We start from the raw sequence: 20,583 nt of genomic DNA, 5'->3' as shown, positions 1-20,583 counted from the left end.
TTTTAATTTTTAGGAGAGACGGGGTTTCGCCATGTTGGTCAGGCTGGTCTCAAATTCCTGACCTCAGGTGATCCACCTGCCTCGGCCTCCCAAAATGCTGGGATTACAGGCATGAGCCATCGTGCCTGGCCGTATTTAGTGTTTTTGTTTGTTTGTTTGAGATGGAGTTTCACTCTTGTTGTCCAGGCTGGAGTGCGATGGCAAGATCTGGGCTCACCGCAGCCTCTGCCTCCCAGGCTCAAGCGATTCTCCTGCCTCAGCCTTGCCATATTTAGTGTTTTAAATACCCTGCTAGCTTTCCACCAGTGTCCATTCCCTGTTCTTCCTTTGAATAGTAGAACCCCTGAGCTTTATGCAGTCAGCTTCTGCCAGCGATGGCTCATGACTTAACTTCTGACTGACTGATGGATGGATGCGGAATGCATGTTTCCATTCGTAGAATTTCCTTCCCAAATCCTGCCTGAGCATCTGTGGAAGCATCCTCAGAGTGAGGCCTTCCTGGTCATGTTCCCTCCTCTGGGGGGCTGCCCCGTGACTCCCACGCCTGCACGACAAACTGCGGGATGGCCGCTCCAGGAAAAAGCTACCTCTCACCAGCTGGCAGGGCCATGTCAGGGTACCAGGCTGGTTACAATGCCTTCTTTCTGCGGAGTGGATAAGTGGCTCAGGGGCTCTGCCCAGAGGGTAACAAGAACCATCTCCAATTTTTCCCTGTCCCTTTTTCTATCCCCGATACTGTTGGATAGGGGCACACCCCAGCATGGTCCTGATCTCACAGGTCAGCTTGGCTTCTGGCCTTAAAGGTTGGTCTGTTCTTTGGTTTTCCTCTCAAAGGGCGCTTGAAACAGAGTGGTGAAGGTCCCTGACCTCTCCTGTTGAATAAGGCTGGTGCATCAGTCTCGATCATGCCGGATGCCCATTGAGCTTGGGTGAAGCTTCTCCCAGTCTCTCCTTGCATTAAGAATTGGGTTTTCAGGTGAGTGGTCCTCAGACTTCTGCAACTGATCCATTGCCCCAGTGCAAAGATCACAGGAGCCTCTTACGCCACCTGTGCCGATGGCTTCCAAACACACAATGGCGGCTCATGGAAGGAGTGGGAAGGAGAGCACTGCTGTGGGTGAGAGTTGGTAAGCTGAGCTCTGCTGAAGTGGGCCCGTAAATGAAATTCATGGTGTAAAAAACCCAAGCTGGCTGGGTGTGGTGGCTCACGCCTGTAACCCCAGCACTTTGGGAGGCCGAGGCGGGTGGATCACCTGAGGTCAGGAGTTCAAGACCAGCCTGGCCAACATGATGAAACCCCATCTCTACTAAAAATTCAAAAAAATAAACTGGGCACGGTGGTGGGCGCCTGAAATCCCAGCTACTCAAGAGGCTGAGGCAGGAGAATCGCTTGAACCCGGGAGGCAGAGGTTGCAGTGAGCCAAGATCACACCACTGTACTCCAGCCTGGAGTACAGTAATCCCAGCTACTCCGCCTCAAAAAAAAACCAAACAAACAAAAAACCCAAGCCACATAATACAAAATGACATCCCCTTCCATGGAGGCTGCAACCCCAACTGGGAGAGTCCTGTACAATCATAGGACAAGAAAGAAAAAGAAGCATAGGGAACATGCGAGAAGCGGTTTGCGCACTCTAGTCTGACTGGACTAGAGTCAAGTTCCCTTGATAGTTTTTGCAACCAAAAAAATGAAAATTACACGTAAAAGATTCTTTAAAACCAGTTCTTATCGATTTACCTTATAACCAGTTCATCAGAAATTCACTTCCATTTTGAGTGTCTTTTGCATTCCCTGTCAATATCTCAAAAATTAATTTAGAAACTAAAATTAAGCACAAACTAAAGTTTAAAAACAAACTGGCTATGCCCTTAGAAGGCTTGATTTACAAACCTTACAATGCCAAAGACATGGCCCAAAAAAAAAAAAAAAAAAAAAAAATCAAAATCAAAAGACATTCCCATGTAAAAACACTCAAAAACATTTTAAATTATAGGCAAATTGCTCATTAGGCAACTGGCTTTAGGCTAATTGACCTAGAGTCAATGACTTCCAAAAGTCGGCACTTCAGTGCTCAGGGACACTTTCTCAGGCCTGTATTCATCTTATTTCAGACAAAATTCTAATCAACTCTATTACTTGGTTTCTCAGCCTCTGGCATATTAGATGTGAATCAAAACAGGAGGGAACTGTGGGAGCCAGGCCACTTTGCACAGTGAGAAGACCAGCTGATACCCTGACAGGCAGGGTGGGGTGGGAGGAGGCCAGAGAATATTAAAATGTAAATACAAGGATTAGGAAATCACCCTAGTGCGGGGCCTTTTCCTGGACGGGTGACCTCTTCCTCCTCCGCTCGTACACTGCTGTGGCTTCTGAGATCGCCTCTCTGTCATCATGGACAGGGGTTCATAAAGCCAGGCAAGCTGTGAAAAATATCTGTAACAGGCTAAAATCATGAGCGGACTTTGCCCAATGCGTTGTTTTTGTATACAATCCGTTTTGAAAAGCTTTTCATCGAAAAGGATCCAAACATTGACTCGTGGGTTGGAGCATCCTTATAAAGCACCCAGCTCCCCCCGCCCTCTGTGTGCAGCCCATCCACCAACAGCCCTGCCCATAGGATGCCTCTGCAGCTGCGTGAACACCCCCAGACCAACCTAGAAACAATTCCGCGTTCTGGAAACATTCACTTCTAGGAAGTCCTCTTTCACCAAACGGTAGCATGACCAAATCCAGGTAGTTCTCAATATCCAGGGTAATTCAGGAGGAGGTCAGGAATAACCCAAACTGTGATGAAATTCACTTTCAATTATCTAGTGGATATAAGTGCGGCTAACAAGCAGCCAGACAGAGGGCTGGGTGCAGTGGCTCATGCCTGTAATCCCAGCACTTTGGGAGGCCGAGGTGGGCAGATCACAAGGTTAGGTGATCAAGACCATCCTGGCTAACACAGTGAAACCCCATCTCTACTAAAAATACAAAAATTTAGCCGGGCATGGTGGCACGCGCCTGTAGTCCCAGCTACTCGGGAGGCTGAGGCCGGAGGACTGGTTGAACCCAGGAGTCAGAGGTTGCAGTGAGCCGAGATCGAGATCATGCCACTGCACTCCAGCCTGGGTGACAGAGCAAGACTCTGTCTTAAAAAGAAAAAAAGAAGCAGCAGCCAGACAGAATAGGAGAAGATATTTGCAAATCGTATATTTGATAAGGGATACATATCCAGAATATATAGAGAACTCCTAAAACTTGACAACAAGAACAAGAACAACCTAATTCAAAAATTGGCGAAGGACTTGGGCAGATATTTATCCAAGGAAGGTATACAAATAGCCAGTAGGTGTGTTAAAAAAAATGCTCAATGTCACTAATCATTGGGGAGAAATGCAAATCAAAATTACAGTGAGATACTGCCTCATACCTATTAGAATGGCTAACATTTCAAAAAAAACCAAACAAGCAAACAGGAAATAAGTGTGGTGAAGATGTGGAGAAAATGGAACCCTTGGACACTGTTGTAGGAATGTAGTGGTGTAACTACTGTGGAAAATAGTATCGCCGTTCCCCCAAAAAATTAACATAAAATTACCATATGATCCAACAAGTCCACTTCTGGTATATTCCCAAAAGAACTGAAAGCAGGGTCGGCCGGGCGCGGTGGCTCAAGCCTGTAATCCTAGCACTTTGGGAGGCCGAGACGGGCGGATCACGAGGTCAGGAGATCGAGACCATCCTGGCTAACACGGTGAAACCCCGTCTCTACTAAAAAATACAAAAAACTAGCCGGGCGAGGTGGCGGGCGCCTGTCGTCCCAGCTACTCGGGAGGCTGAGGCAGGAGAATGGCGTGAACCCGGGAGGCGGAGCTTGCAGTGAGCCGAGATCCGGCCACCGCACTCCAGCCTGGGCAACAGAGCGAGACTCCGTCTCAAAAAAAAAAAAAAAGAAAATTCTGACACATGCTACAATATGGATGAACCTGGAGGACACTGTGAAATAAGCCAGTCACAAAAAGGCAAATATTCCATGGCTCCACTTTTATGAGGTAGAAGAGTCAAAATCATAGAGACAAAGTAGAATGATGGCTACCAAGGGCTGGGGTTGGGGGAGTGGAGAATGGGGTGTGACTGTGTGCTAGGTACAGAGTTCTAGAGATGGATGGTGGTGATGGTTGCACGTCATTATGAATATATTTAAACTGCTGAACTGCACACTTAAAAGTGGTTAAGGCCAGGCGCAGTGGTTCACGCCTGTAATCCTAGCACTTTGGGAGGCCGAGGCGGGCGGATCACGAGGTCAGGAGATTGAGATCACCCTGGCTAACACGGTGAAATCTCGTCTCTACTGAAAATACAAAAAATTAGCCAGGCGTGGTGGCGGGTGCCTGTAGTCCCAGCTACTCGGGAGGCTGAGGCAGGAGAATGGCATGAACCCGGGAGGCGGAGCTTGCAGTGAGCCGAGATGGTGCCACTGCACTCCAGCCTGGGCGACAGAGCGAGACTCCGTCCCCCACCCCCGCCACATACACACAAAAAAGTGGTTAAGATGGTAAATGTTATGTCATCTGTATTTTACCACAATAAAAACATTGCGGGGTGTAGGGAGATGACAGTCAGCATCTGGAATGGCTTACTTCCTTAGGGAGGCTAAATATAATAATTACTGCTGCTCCCAATCCCCCTTTCACTTCCAAAGCCCAAGGACCCCGCCAGGTGTCTTTCCAATGCAGGGCCCTCTCTGAGGAGTGATGTCAGGACTTAGGGCTGGCACGCCTGGGAAGGAAGGTGGTGCGGGGTGTAGTGAGCAGGCTGAGATGATGTGCTCTGGCAGCGCTTGCTGCACTCAGCCTAAAGCCTTGGGAGAAGAGAATGGGTGGGTGAGGTCAAAGAGGAGGATTTACCTAACTTCCACCACCAGCCATAGTTAATCCCCAAACCAATTAATCTGATACTTAATGTCTATATCCTTTTATAAGTATTGTTAACTCTAGTCAAGTACTTTTTTTTTTGAGATGGAATTTTACTGTTGTTGCCCAGGCTGGAATGTAATGGTGCCATCTCGGCTCACTGCAACCTCTGCCTCCCAGGTTCAAGTGATTCTCCTGCCTCAGCCTCCTGAGTAGCTGGGATTACAGGTGCCCACCACCACACCCAGCTAATTTTTGAATTTTTAGTAGAGATGGGATTTCACCACATTGGCCAACCTGACCTCGTGATCCACTTGCCTCGGCCTCCCAAAGTGCTGGGATTATAAGCAGCCAACTGCATTGTGAGCACGCTTAGGAGCAGCACGGCCCCTACAGAGAGCACTGGATCAGGTGGCCCAGGCGAGGCTCTGACACTTACCCAGTGGCCTCAGACCAGTTGCTCATTTTTGGAGCCTCATTGTATCTTCTGTGAAATGAGATGGGTGATACCTGCCAAGCTAATTCGTGGAACTCCCTTGACAGTCAAATGAAATAACCTACGTCAAAATGCTTTGTGATATTAGAAGAATGCAAGGGCATTGACAATGGCAGAGATTTGAACTTGAAGCAAATAAGAGGCAGAAGTGCAAAGTTAATGGAAGGGACTGCAGTTTTCATTCTCGTTGCTGTGGTTCTGCCTCTGAAATACTGGTCATGATTAGTTAAAGGGTAATCCTTACCTGCCCTGCTAATACTTGAAGACTAGGCTTTCTACTGGACCCTAACATATTTTTGAGATTGCTTTTAAAAAGTGATGAATTTCTTTAACCAGTAAGGTGTATACATATCCATTTTCTGTTCTGCTTTATTTTAGGAATGAGTTTATTATTATTATCATAGTAAATAGCCAAGCATGATTCGATTTAGGAAAATAACAGGAAAAGTTTGCTCATCTTTTGTAGGCTAATTTTGCCATAATCTCCACAAATAAAGTAGTGGTTTCTTTAAAATATGCCAGTTGGGGGTCACAGAGCTGCACTTTTAAAGCTTACAATTGATTGTTTAGTGCGAAAATTGTATTCAAGTGAAACACATCAGCCTGCAAATCTAAAACGTGGCCACTTTCATCTAGATTGAATATTATTAACCAGCCCAAGGGATATGATGTAATTAAGATTTTGAACAGCTTACTTTTGTCTACTGTGATGAGTATAACCCCAATATTTAAAGCGGTTTACCAGTTGAATAATGAGAAGGTGGTCCAGTGCACCAATAAGCATACATTTTGGCTTTTAGGTGCAGTGAAAGAGTTTGACTTTTCTCCACAGGTCCAAGCATTGATAAGGGCAGAGATATGAACTTGAAGCAAAAAAGAGAATGTTCAAATTCCAGGAAAATCACATTTCTTTCTGAATAATGGCAGATTTCCATCTCATTGCCTACTCACTCATTTTAATACCTTCTTGCATGGGTTTAGGAATCAAGACCAAGTGGGGACAGATGAATCCCTTGTTAAGGGTTTATGCTTTTGCCTAATTAAAACTATTGGGTTTATAGCCTGCTAATGCAGCTCTACTTGGAAGGGAGAATAACTCTTAGCTTGGATCCACTTCAGAAAGTTTGCAAGGCCTCCCTCTGCCTTTCAGAGAACTGAGAAGGCACATTTCTGATAGCATCTTTATTCTGGTGCAGTTCCAGGCTAATTGTTCTTCTTAGGGGAGACAAGATGCCCACCTTTTCTGTCCTTCCCACACCGTTTTAAAAGAAAGACAAAGTTCTTTATTTCTCCCAGGAGAAGTTCAGGAAAGGATCCATTACAGAGCTGCACCACCTTAAGCAGACAGCCGGCAGGCTAGGTTGGTACCACGGCTCGTTTCAGCCATCCGTATTTTCAGGTGTACCATATGTATTTAGTACATCATTTGATAATGCTAAAAAAATATTAAAGCAGTGTGAGACTAAAGGAGAAAGAAGATGAATGTTAGCATTCCCCTGGGGTTCATGGGTGAAGGAATTAACACAGCGTGGCACTCTACCCTAGCTGTGTTTGTTTCCATGGCAACAGCTACGTACATGTTTCAGACTATCTACAGTGACACAGTTGCAGAAATAGTAGCTTGCAGGTTTCTGATATCGCATCAGTGGACAGGCGGCATGCACTATATTAAGTAAGTGTAAAAGAATTTAAAATATAGCTCTGGATTCAGATGTGTATTAGCTCAACCGAACGATGTGTCGGGGGTTGCGGCATTCCCCTTCTGCACGATGGCAAAATCTGGGCAAAGTTGAAAGTTGCAAGATTCCAGTCAAACAATTGTCCTTGCTTGGGTAAATATCCTCAAATGAAAAAAATGTGAGTTACAAAGGTAAGAAAATGGACTTGGCAGATGACTTATCAAAGAAGGATATTGTTAATGAAGCAATTTTTTTTTTTTTTTTTTTTTTTTTGCAGGGGGGTAGTGATGAATAAGAAATGAAAGCTTTGGTTGGAAATAGCTGAGTCTCAAAGCAAATCGAATGTGCAACAGAATCTTTTTAACAGCTGCTGAGTTTATGGCAACTAAGGTCTTTGAATGTATCACTGTAGAAATTGCTTTTATATCAGAATATCAGGTGAGGAGCAGAGAGGTTGATTAGGTGTGCAGTTAAGGGGAAATCGGGGCTCCATTGTCTTTTCTGAAAGCTTATGTAAATACCTCGTTCTCTCCAAGCTGACCCTGGTTTGTCTTTGACATTTGCTGCTACTTTTTAGTACCATTTGCTGGTATCTGTGTTGATCTCATGCTGCCACATTGTAACCTTATATGACTTCAGTGTTGGCTACAGAGCAACCAAGTAAAGATGATAGACTTTGTAAGTGTGTGACTTTGCAACCAAATTGTACAGTAATTTAGGAGGAGCGTTCAAATGAGTATTTATTTGCCTGCTAGACCCCTACTTTTGAATAGCAGCCTAGGTATTAGGTTAATGGCTTTCAATGTGCACGTTATGATTGCGGGAGCTTTCAAGTATCTTGTAGTTCAATTTATACTGAGTTTTTAATGTCAAAAATTTTTTTATTTATGCCCATTATTCGATTTAAGCCTACATTTACCTCATAGTTTTATTATTCGTGTATCAGTGAAGAGAATGTAAAATGGCATGGTAATTTAAGCTAATCTATTCATTTGAAGAAGGTTAGTTTTCCGACCATAGGTGGACTTTTAGAAAAAGCGATGCAGACAGCTCTTTGGGCTGTGTGAGACTATTTTTGTATGTGCACAGGGAACTATCAACAGTATGTACTGCATATTATTCTTCATAGTCATTATTTGATTAGATGTTAAGAGAATACCTCTGAGGGACTCGGAGCTTCCGAGCACCCGTGCATGTGGAGGGCTAGGACGGGTTTTGGATTATAAACCAGGGACTTGAACCCTGGAATGTACCACACCCCAGTGAGTAGATACAGTGTGCCTTTCTAAATAAGTTGATAAATGAAATGAATGTTGAAGTTTTCCATATATACCCATGTGTAGTCTGAGCAATCCAGAGATGGGAAGTGAAATTTGTATCTTCTATGGGAGTTGTTTTTTGGTTTTATTGTATTTTGTTGAGACAGGGTCTCACTTTGTCGCCCAGGCCAGAGTGCAGCGGTGCTATCTCGCCCCACTGCAACCTCTGCCTCCTGGACTCTAGCAATCCTTCTGCCTCAGTTTCCCAAGTAGCCGGGACTACAGGTACACGCCACCATGCCCGACTAAAAGATCTCACTATATTTTCCAGGCTGGTCTTAAACTCCTGGGCTCAAGCCATCCTCTCGCCTCAGCCTCCCAAAGTGCTGAGAGTATAGGTGCAAACCTTGGGAAACTTTTTAGTGGTGATTCATACCGAAGGCAGCTCCATTCTCAGAGGAAGAGCTGCTCTGCCCACTTGTACCCCCCACTTTAGTGGAGTTTTAAGACCCATCTTTGGGGTAGATGGGAGGGCAGACCCCCGTCCCCATGCCCTGCTTGCCTGGTGTGTGCCCCATGTATGCTGGGGCTTCTCCATGTGAAAGCTGCATAATACTATGTGTGCTTAGCACCCCCAGGCTGAGGGGACCAAATAGCATTGGTAGTAGAGAGTTTACATGACGTTCTGTTATTGTGTTTGAAGGACCTTGGAAAACTTGGGCTCAATAACCTGGGACTCTGACACTGGAGAGCAAAAAACTTTCAGTGAACTGCTTGGATGACTAGTTAAACTTTTGTTTTTTGGGAAGTGCTGGAGCAGGCCCTTCCAAAAGTCAGGATGTTTGTGTATTTTTTTCATCATACAGAAATATTTTCCAGTGTAGAAACAAATGAAAACAAAACACCCGTCTATGCTATTTTAAGTCTTTCGTAAGAATAGAAAAACACACGAACCTAAATGTAAAGCGCTAGGCCGAACTCGTCATCGGAATGTGAAATCTTGGCAGTACTTAGAGGAAACTCAATTGCTTCCATTCAAAGGGCCAGGAAATTGATTTAGAAAAAAAATAAATTTGAGGGATTCCCAAATAGTGGCAAGGTGGAATGACTAAGAGAAACATGAAGGTACGGACGGATCTTATTCCCAGTCATCAATGGTGGTAAATGGTCCAAAGAAACCCCCAAGGCAGAGCTCATCTGGAGTCTCCATTGCCCAGGAACTTCTGAAGATTCCCAGAGACCACAGGATCCAGGGCTTTCCACTTTGAGTTCCTTTCCAGCCTCTCGTCTCACTGTGTCTTCTTTTCCTTGGGCATCCTGTGCCCCTGCCCTTGGGTCCTGAATACTGTGCCCTGACCACACTTGGAAGCACATTGGCCTTTGCTTTCACTGTTACCTCTGTCCGGATGTCTATAGTCCCATCTTTGCTTTGCAAAGCCCAGTTTAAATTCCGCTTCCTCTGCAAAACCTTACAGATCTCCCCCTTTCACTGAAATGAGTTCTCCATCCTCCATGTTGACTTAACTATTTCTTTGTCAATGATTATGGTACATATTGCATTGTATTAAAGATTAGCAGTGACCGGGCACAGTGGCTGACGCCAATCCCAGCACTTTGGGAGGCCGAGGTGGGTGGATCACCTGAGGTCAGAGTTTGAGACCAGCCTGACCAACATGGAGAGACCCCTGTCTCTACAAAACAAAAACAAAAACAAAACAAAACAAAAAATACAAAATTAGCTGGGCGTGGTGGCGCATGCCTGTAATCTCAGCTACTCCAGAAGACTGAGGCAGGAGAAGCGCTTGAACCCAGGAGGCAGAGGCTGCAGTGAGCCAAGATCGCGCCATTGCACTCCAGTCTGGGCCACAAGGGCAAAACGCTGTCTCCAAAAAAAAGAAAAGAGATTAGCAGTGTATCTCCTTAACTAATATGTCAATGTATTAAAGACAAGGGCCATGACATATGTACTTTTGTAGGATTCGCCATACTTAGAATAATACTGTAATGGAACTGTTGTATTTAATTGAATTCTTAAAACCTTGTAAAGATATACATTGTGGACCAGTCGTCAAATGCTTCTGTTCTTTGTGCAAAGGGAATCTGTTGGCTGCTGACATTCCAAAGGCTATGTCTGTCACAGCACCAAAAGCATCTGGACCCATTCAGCCACTTTCAGATGCTTCCAAACTTCCTGCTGTTTGTCATCGGCTAAACACATGGAACAAACCAGGTGAATGGCTGATCTTTTTCATATTCATAGAATCATTAGATTTTAGAGCCAGAAGGAACCTCAGGGAGCTAAATTCATAGAGGAGAGAATTTTAAACCTGAACCATCAAGTGACTTCTTCAAAGCGAGAGAGTTGGTCAGGTGTGTGGACTTAGCTTAGCCGACAATACCTCCACACGCTCCTGTCTGCCAGACCTTCTTGGCATGGCCTTGGGTTCCACTTAAGGCATCAGGGATCAGCTGGTGCTTTCTGCCCATGTCTGGCTTGCTTTCTATATGTAAACACCGTCATCCAACAACAATTCGTTCACCACTCTATGTTAAACACTGATATCATTGGGATAGAATTAAAAACAAAAGTGGACGGGGAGTTGAGCTCAGGGGAACTGGGAGCAAAGCTAACAATTCATTAGCCATCGCTGAGGACACGGCAGCTGCTGAATTCAGTCAAGTTCAGACCCTTAAAAAGAGTGGAAAAAAGAAAGCACATGCCTCCCAGCGTCTGGGCACTGCATCGCCGGGCCAGCTGGGCGCAGCACTGTTGCAAAAAGATCTCTTCGTTTTCAGAAATCTGAGCCTCCGACCTTGCAGACAGGGAGGGGAATGTGGCTGCAACTTTACTGCATTTGGTGTTACGTTTTACTTCTGCCTGCCGTTGTATCAGACACAGCTCCTGTGTGGAGTCCATGAGGATCTGAGGAAAGAACCAGCCCTCCAAGCTGACATAGGAGCAAGCTGTCTCAAGAAAGATGTGTGTGCGTGTGTGTGTGTGCGTGTGTCTGCATGCGTGTGTGTGCGTGTGTGTGTGTAAGGCTTGCATCTGAGGCTGACAGGCTTTTTAAGAGGAACTCTTGGCTTCTGTGTAAATGTGTGCCTCTTCTGCCCAGAGTTAGCCTGTTAAGGGAATAAAGCTCAATTCAGGTTTCCGAGTTGGAAGCCTGATTAATCTCTCTGCCAGTTACATATGGAAATAAATTAGTAAATGGTCCATCTGGGACTAAACTACTGCAGAGATGATAAATTATTGCCATTGTATATGTCGGTGTTGCCGAAGACTGAGTTGTGTTCACCAGGAGCTGCTAAAAGATAACTGGATGCTCTATCGTGGTTAGAGGAATAAAAACATTTTTTTTTTAATTACAAGTAAAAGATTTACCTTGAAATGCTGCTTGGGAGAATGGTTTGGTTGATGCCAAGTTTGTTCCTCAGAACTGCTGTATCTGCACATATTTAAAAGGAGAATCTCAAGGGCATCAAAACATGTTGCTTTTTTATTTTCAAAGGCCGGTAAGGATAACAAGTGTTAATTAGTAGCCAAATGCCTCGATGAGGAGGATAATTCTATACCTTTATATAGTGTGGCACTTTATAATTTTCCCAGCAACTTCATTTCTATTTTCTTATTGAAATTTCCAAGAAGGTGGGGTAGGTCGGTGCCTCTTTTTCTTGATAGATGAAAAACTGAGGTTGAGGGGGTTTAGTGCCTTGTCCATAATGACTCAGAAAGTTGAGTGGCAAAGCTGGCATGGGTAAGCAGAGACTGCCAATTCGGAATCCAGCTTCATTTCAATCCGAGCCTTGGTGTGACATGAAAAACATTTTCAGTACCTCCTTGTTCACCTACCAACATCAGTAAATAAAACCTATTTGTGTCCATTTTCTAGAAGTAAAGCCATACCTACTTGATCATGAAAAGTATTTTTTCCTCTAATTGGAGGTGTATTAATTTAAATTTTTTGGTGACTAAGTCATGCCTGTCTCAACTTGAATGACAGTATTTTTTTAAAGCTAAAACCAGAGATGTCCTCAGGGGCTGTCGAGGCATGGTAACATTTTGCCCCTTTGCAGAATGGTCCGAGGCGACTGTGACTTCCAGATTTCTTGTACCTACTTTAAAATTTTGTGTGTGCGTTCTTCCTCCTGGACAAACCTTCTGCTGTTAATCCGTGAAGCAGTTGTGGTTCTTCCCTCTAGAAAATGCACTGCCAAAAGTATGGAAAAGTAAACTGGATGTAGATTTGGTTTTTTTTTGTTTTTTTTTTGAGATGGGGCAGTGGTACGATCCTGGCTCACTGTGGCCTTGACCTCCAAGATCAGATACGCCTCCCTCTTCAGCCTCCTAGGTGGCTGGGACTACAGGCATGCACCACCACACCTATTTTTTTGTTTTGTTTTATATTTTTTGTAGAGATGGGGTTTTGCCCTGTTGCCCAGGCTGGTTTTGAACTCCTGGGCTCAAGCGATGTGCCCACCTCCGCCTCCCAGAAGTGCTGGGATTACAGGTGTGAGTCGCCATGCCTAGCCCAGACATCAATTAAACATAAGCCACTGGTGCCTGCTGGGTGGCCTTTACTTGAAAAAGAGGAGCCCCCAGTCTGACCAACATGGCGAAACCCTGTCTGTACTAAAAATACAAAAATTAGCCCAGGGTGGTGTTGGGCGCCTGTGATCCCAGCTACTGGGGAGGCTGAGGCAGGAGAATCACTTGAACCTGGGAGGCAGAGGTTACAGTGAGTTGAGATTGTGCCATTGCACTCTAGTCTGGGCAACAGAGGGAGACTGTCTCAAAAAGAAAAAACAGAAGAAGAGCCCCTCGCTCTTACCTGTCTGCACTTGGAAGTAACCTTGTCTCACTCAGATCACCTTCAGCTTCCTCGTGTATCAGCCAGACCTGGTTACCCCGTGCCCCCGAATAGCCCTCACACTTTCCAACCTCTGGGCCTTCGCTTCGGTTGCTGTCTGGTTTTTGTTGTTAAAATCCTGTCCTGATCTCAAGGCCATTATTATTGTCTTCATGATGCCTTCCTTTCGTGGCATCCCCCACTCCTCACCCCAAACGGAAACAAATATCTCCTTTGTCTTGACACTCTCCAGCCGTTAGGAGAAATAACACGGTCTGCCAGTATTTGAGTTGCTTGTGTATGTGTCTTATTTTCCATAGTGGACAATACATTTCTCGAGGGCAGGTTCTTTATCGTCTCTGACTCTTCATCCCTCCACGATGCAATCCCTAGCTCTACGCTTTGTCCTTACAGGAGCTTAAGCACAAAGTAGAGTAGGGTGACTTTATTTTACAACAGAATGTCTTTGTATGGGTGGATAAATTAATGATCTAAGGTATATCAGAATCACTTGGAGGGCTTGTTAAAACACAGATTTCTGGGCCCTACTTCTGGATAATATATTCTGACTCAGTAGATACTGGATAGGGGCCAAGAATTTGCATTTCCAACAAACTCTCAGTCAATGTTGATGCTGCTATTCCAGGACCCACAGTTTGGGAACCGCCGATCTAATTAATATACTCCTAACATTCTCAGACGACAGCGCGTAGGTTAATACCATTCATTTCATTAGAGAGTTCATTGATTTGTTATCCTTGAGGCCCCGGTTAAAAAGATACATTCTCTCAGAGATTATTATGCAATCTATCTCATGTACCAGCTTTCCTATTTTGCAAGATTACTGGTTAACCATGGCCTAATAACTTGCAGCCCATTTAGTGAGGAGTAGAGCCAGAGACATTTCATTTTACAATAAAATAGAGTCATCGACTTTGCAGTCTGTGCACTTGGTCTACCCTGGGGATCAAGGCTGGTCCGTGGGGTGGAATGCTGGCCTTGAGTGCTTGTGGGTGCTCTGATGTTTTTCCTTTATGTAGACAAGTGTTTGAGTAGCAGCTGTAGTACATAAAATGATCTCACAAATGTCTCAGTGGCAGTTGTAGCAAAATAAAATAATCTCACATTGAGATGGCATGTATTTTCAAATTTCTGGATCTTCTTATGCCCCATGAGACAGTTTAAAAACACTCCATAGTGAAAGATCCAGTGTTTTAATAACGATCCAAGAAATAAAGAGGTACTGTTACAATTGCTTTTTCACTGAAGTGCGTCATTTTCTAGAGTCAGGCCAGAGATGGCATCCATTGTGGTTGCGAGGGCTCTCTCTGCTGCTTCTGCTTAATTCTGACTTCCTACTGCTCCTCTCCAGCAGCCTCTAGAAGACCAGCGTTCTCGTGATTATGGAGGCCCCTCTGTCCTTTCTGTGACGGGAGCAATGCTGACCTCAGTTTCCTGGACCCATTCCGACTCAGGTAATTACACTGCCTTCCCCAGTTCGCCATGCCTTACGTAGATTGCGCTGAATAAATGAAATGCCAAAGCTATATTTAAATGCAAATGCCAAATTGATTATTTCTCCATCAACTGGTATTCTCTCCCGCCTCCCCCAGTCTTCTTAATGATCAATTTATGCAGCTGATCAGACTTGACAATGTGGTCAATCCAATTTAGGCATTAAGATGATTAAAAACATTGAATCACATCTTTATTTAAAATTCTGGTGTAAGTCGTAGAAATACAAAGCCACAGGAAGATTGCTGGGAATTTTCACATAGAAATTAGCTTCTAAATTATTTTTGTTGCCACAATCTCATGTTTTACTTTAATTGCATTAATCTTTCTAATGTTGCACTTTTAGTTGCGTTCAGTAAGTATTGAGTATCTGTTGTGTGTTTTTGGGACAGGTGGGGATGAAGAAGTAGAAGACTGGCTCCTCTCCTCAGGGAGCCCACAGTTTAGGCAAAGTTGATTCACTCATAAGAAAATGGCAGATGGTGCTAAGCTTAGGGCCAGGGCTGTGAACTAGTGGTAGTTCCTTGGTTCAGGGAATGGAGAAGCTTTGAGGATTGGGATTTAAATAATTAGGGAAGAATTCATGGACCAGGGAGGGCCTCAGTTGGGCTTTGTTGCTGTGGATCATTTGGCCAGGCAGAAGGAAGAGGCGTGGCATTGAGCCTTGAGGGGAAGACAGGAATGAACCCACCATGAACCCAGGCAGTGAGGGCCTGACTGCCTCGATCAGAAGGTCTAGAGGACCCAGATCCTCTGGCCCACCTAGAACCAGACTCCCCGTCAGGGGTCCCTTAAGGATCCTGGAGTGGAGCCCGTTGGGGAAACTCTACCTTCCCTTTGCAGAGGGGCTTCGGCTGGCAGTGTCCTGCTGGGGACAGTGGTTTCTGTTGCCCCCACGCTGGCTTGGCCACTGCTTTGCTGATCTTTTCTGCTTCTCTGGGCCTGTCCACACCCTGCCTCTGCCTGTCTACCTGATTATTTACTCTTCTTTCACACACCTGCCACCCTCCCCTCTGAGCTCTGGCTGGCCTTTGGGGCTTGTCAGGGCCCTGGGATGAGCTCTGTGAGGTCGATACCTGGTGATTCACAAGGGGTGATTCTGAGAAGTGGAGCTGCAGGGGAGGAAGCATAAGTTAAGAACGCGCATTTATAAAGTAAGGCTGGGAGCGCATCCAGAGGGTTCTGAAAGCCAGAATTCAGGGAGGGTCTCAAGGGGGAGGGCTGGGGCTACAGTCAGGGATGGCAGCCAAGTGCCCTGATTAATTTGGGTGTGATGCAGTGGATCCTGTCCACCCCTCACTCTTCCCCAGGGCTGCCCTTTGTTTAGCTGGTGGAAGCAGTGGTGGTTTTCACTGCCCTGGGTCTTTTTTTTTTTTTTTTTTTTTTGAGACAGAGTCTTGCTCTGTCGCCTAGGCTGGAGTGTAGTGGCACCATCTCTGCTCACTGCAACCTCCGCTTCCCAGGTTCAGGCTGTTCTCCTACCTCAGCCTCCTGAGTAGCTGGGGCTACAGATATCCGCCACCACGCCCGGCTAATTTTTGTATTTTTAGTAGAGATGGGGTTTCACCATATTGGCCAGACTGGTCTCCTGACCTCAAGTGATCCACCTGCCTTGGCCTCCCAAGGCACATTGTCCAAAGTGCTGGGATTACAGGCATGAGCCACCGCACCTGGTCTGTCCTGGGTCTTAAAGGTGCTACTGAGAGTTACCAGCTGAGAACCCCGTCGCTGCCAGTTGGGCCCTGCCTGGCCACGCACCATCTGCCTTCCTGGACACAGGTGTGCAGAAGCTTGGGCCTTCTGGAGTCAAAGCCTGGGATCACCAGCCACCAGGAAGTGGAAGAACTAGAATCGCAGTATTTGTGTTCTCCTCCCACTGCAGAACTTGCCTAATAGATTGTTGCCACCCCTTCTAAGACCAGATCAGGGGTTGGTAAACCATAGGCGGCCCAGGGGCCAAGTTACTGCCTGCCGCCTGTCTGTACACTGCCAATGTACTAAGAATGGTTTTCACATTTTTCAGTGGTTGGGAAAAATTAAAAGAATAAAATTTTGTGCCTCATGAAATGTATATGGAATGCAAATTTCAGTGTCCCTAAATAAAATCTTATTGAAACAGAGCCATGTTTGTTCATTTCTGGATTATCTGTGGCAGTTGTTGCCCTTACAATGGCAGAGTTAAATAAGTGCAATGGAAACCATGAAATATTTACCCTATGGTCTTTTATGGAAAAAGCTTGCCAACTCCTGGCCTAGCCAATTGTGTGACATAAGTGTTTGCGAAATTTGATGTGTGGAGCTTTCTCCCCATTAAGAAAATAGGTTGAAAGGATGAGTAGGATTAGAATAGGAAAGAGCGGAAGGGAGGGATTTTCTGGAGTGAGATAGCGAATTGGTCACACTCTAGTTGGATATTTCCATTCATCTCTTTAACTTAAAATAAAACCTAGATGCAACATGAGGCCATTTCGTCTTAGGGTTGTCTGTAAGATGAGGCATCCAGACTTCTTGGATTAACCTAAATGTTGGAATAAATCAGCACCAAATTAAAACAAACCTTGCATTTTGGAACTTTTTTCTTTTTACTTGGCTCTGGGTGTGAACGATTTTATTTTAAACCAAATAAATATTTTGTTTTAAATCAAGTAAGCCTTGAAGGCTTACCATGAGTAAGCTATGGCATTTAATCTTGGCAATGCTTTTTCCCAATCTGGTAGGATTTTATGATACTGTTGAATGAAAACTATAGTAAAATATGTGGGTTCTAATCTTACTAACCGGCTGAGCCAGGGCAGGCAGTAGTATATTAGGGTAAAAGGTACATGCTGGCCGGGCGCAGTGGCTCACGCATGTAATCCCAGCACTTCGGGAGGCTGAGGCGGGCAGATCACCTGAGGTCAGGAGTTCAAGACCAGTCTGGCCAACATGGTGAAACGCCGTCTCTACAAAAATACAAAAGTCAGCTGGGCATGATGGTGGGTAACTGTAATCCCAGCAACTCGGGAAGCTGAGGCAGGAGAATCACTTGAACCCAGGAGGCGGAGGTTGCAGTGAGCTGAGATCGCGCTATTGCACTCCAACCTGGGTGACAGAGCGAGACTCCTTCTTAAAAAAAAGTACATCCCACATCTCAGGGGCTTAGTACAACAAAAACTTATGTCTCATTCGCCCAGGGATTGGGCCAGTGTAGCTCTCTTGCCTCCAGTATTTTGAGGTCCCAGGCCTCTTCCATCTTGTGATATCTACATCTCAAAACACGGCTTCCTGGCTGCTGCAACATGTGAAGGAAAGGGTTGAGAACGTACACCCATTCTTTTTCTTTGAGACAGAGTCCCACTCTGTCACCTAGGCTAGAGTGCAATGGCGCAATCTCAGCTCTCTGCAACCTCCGCCTCCTGGGTTCAAGCGATTCTCCTGCCTCAGCCCCCGCAAGTAGCTGGAATTACAGTCATGCGCCACCACACCTGGCTAATTTTTGTATTTTTAGTAGAGATGGGGTTTTGCCTCATTAGCTAGGCTGGTCTTGAACTCCTGGCCTCAAGTGATCCACCCACCTTGGTCTCCCAAAGTGCTGGGATTATAGGTGTGAACCATTGCACTGGCTCCATTCTTTTTTTTTTTTTTTTTTTATACAGGGACTTGCTCTGTTGCCCCAGCTGGAGTGCAGTGGTGTGATCATGGCTCACTGTAGCCTTGAACTCCTGGGCTCAAAGGATCCACCCAGCTGAACTTCCTGCGTAGCTGGGATTACAGACATGTGCCACCACACCCAGCTAATTTTTTTATTTTTTAGTAGAGACAGGGTTTCACCATGTTGGCCAGGCTCGTCTTGAACTCCTGGCCTCAAGTGATCCATCTGCCTCAGCCTCTCAAAGTGTTGGGATTATAGGTGTGAGCCACCATGCCCAGCTCCATTCATTTTTTTAGACAGGGTTTTGCTCTGTTGCTCCAGCTGGAGTGCAATGGCGTGATCATGGCTCACTGCAGCCTTGAACTCCTGGGCTCAAGGGATTCTCCCGTCTGAGCTTCCTGCGTAGCTGGGACTACAGGCATGCTATAGAATAGTTTTTAAAATTTTGTGTAGAGGTGAGGTCTTGCTATGTTGTTCAGGCTGGTCTCAAACTTCTGGGCTTAAGCAATCCTCCCACTTTGGTTTCCCAAAGTGCTGGGATTACCGGTGTGAGCCAGTGTGCCCGGTTGCACACATACTCTTAAGTGCTTAAGACTAGAGGTGACAGGCCATTGGTCAGGACTAGTTACATGACCCCGCCTCTCTGGCAGGAGGCCAGGAAGTACGGAGGAGGTCATGGGATACTGTCCCCCACTGCTCAGCAACACTGGGTCACTAGGGGAAATTCTGTACTTTTTTGTGCCTTTGTTTGCGTATTATTAAGGGATAAGTAATTCAGTCCTATATTTTCCCACATTTTAAGAAAAGTTCAAATAAGGTGTATGAAAGAACTTTAAAAGGAGTAACAAATTGCAAAACGTGTAATATATAATTGTAAGCAAAAAATAAATGTCTTTATTGAGTCTTGAATGGTATGGGCTAGGGGCAGGGTAGTCACACAAGTCCCAGGATGCCTGGGACTGTCCTAGCATACACCAGTTGACCCAATATAATTACCATACAGTCTTCCCTTTCACACCCAGAAATATCCTGGTTTAGATCATAAATGATATGATCGCCCTAGCTTGACTCCACTGATCATCCTTTAAGATTAATGTTAGCTACTGTTTATTGAACCTCTTCTAAGAGTCAGACACTGCTCAGCTTTTTGCTGTGTTGCTTCATTTAATCCCCAAAATAAGACTGCTAGGTATGTATGCATAATCTCTTCATTTTCAGATGAGGCAACAGAGATGCAGAAAGGTTTGAATTACTCAGTCACACAGGTAGCAAGTGGTTGTGGTTGATTTGGTGTGTTGATTTGAACCCTGGCTATTGGAATCTGTGTTCTTAAGCCCTCCACAGGGCTGCCTCACTCCCCGTTTTTGAGTATTGCACCCTTGACCTCATGGGGCCCCACTTCCCTGACAGTGGCCCTGGAATCTGTTCTCAGACCACATACTGGTAGAAAGTTCCAACCGTGAGCCAGGAGTCCAGCCCTTTGTGACACCAATGAGAAGACGAGCTGGGAAGTCACTATGTCGTTTTCCAGAGCCAGCAACAGCAGGCCTCACTGACGTGCGTGTCCTGACTTCCCGTCCGGTCCCCTGCCACCACTCCCTACCCTGATGTTGACAAGTGCAGCTTGTTTTCAAACCGGGCGCTGCTTTTTACGTGGAAAAGATTTTATTTTGAAATCTAGGGTGGAGTAAAACTCCAGCCAGTGAAGACTTGCCATGTGCTGTGCAGAGAATCCAAACAGGCCCCTTCCCAACCCAAACAGCCAGGAGAAACTGAGTGCCGGGAGTTTATTTACACATTTGTTTATTTAAAAAAAAATAAAGCTTAACCACAGTCAAAGACCAGTTTATGTGCAGCATATTATCACATAAAAAGCCATCTACTTAGGAGTCTGTATTGCAGTTCCCCTGGTTCCTGGCCTTCTTAATCAGTGTTCGAAACCAAACCCACGAAATCAAAGGGAATAGCAGCTGAAAAATGAACGAAACATGGCACAGTCATCTACTGCATGGCTTGCTTCAAGAAACCCCCCAGAAAATTATACATATGGTTTCTAAACGTACAAAGAAAGCTAAAGGAATTCCATTATGAAAGAAAAATTAGATGGAAATTTCTAATCCTGTCTCATAAACAATATAGGAATAACTTTAAAATATTCTGCTTTAAGCATGCATTTAATTTGTGTTCTGGGAACCAAATAATGTTGCCAAGATAAAACATTCTAATAATGATTTATGTAAATTTATTTGTACAA

General features: G+C 45.1%; 1 protein-coding gene across 5 annotated transcripts in view; it reads left to right on the top strand.

Annotated features, from left to right (window-relative positions):
- Positions 1-20,583, top strand: part of FOXN3 (forkhead box N3) — a 458,925-nt gene that overhangs the window by 118,754 nt on the left and 319,588 nt on the right. For 4 of the 5 annotated variants that reach the window (XM_073011252.1, XM_073011248.1, XM_073011253.1 and 1 more), the window contains exon 2: positions 14,556-14,658. The gene's annotated coding sequence lies outside the window, so the exon portion shown is untranslated. The remainder of the gene's footprint in view (positions 1-14,555; positions 14,659-20,583) is intronic. The other variant, XM_073011249.1, reaches the window with a different exon arrangement.

This window comes from Chlorocebus sabaeus, chromosome 24, assembly GCF_047675955.1.
Source record: "Chlorocebus sabaeus isolate Y175 chromosome 24, mChlSab1.0.hap1, whole genome shotgun sequence".
NCBI lineage: Eukaryota > Metazoa > Chordata > Mammalia > Primates > Cercopithecidae > Chlorocebus > Chlorocebus sabaeus.
This window is presented reverse-complemented; position numbering and strand designations above follow the sequence as displayed.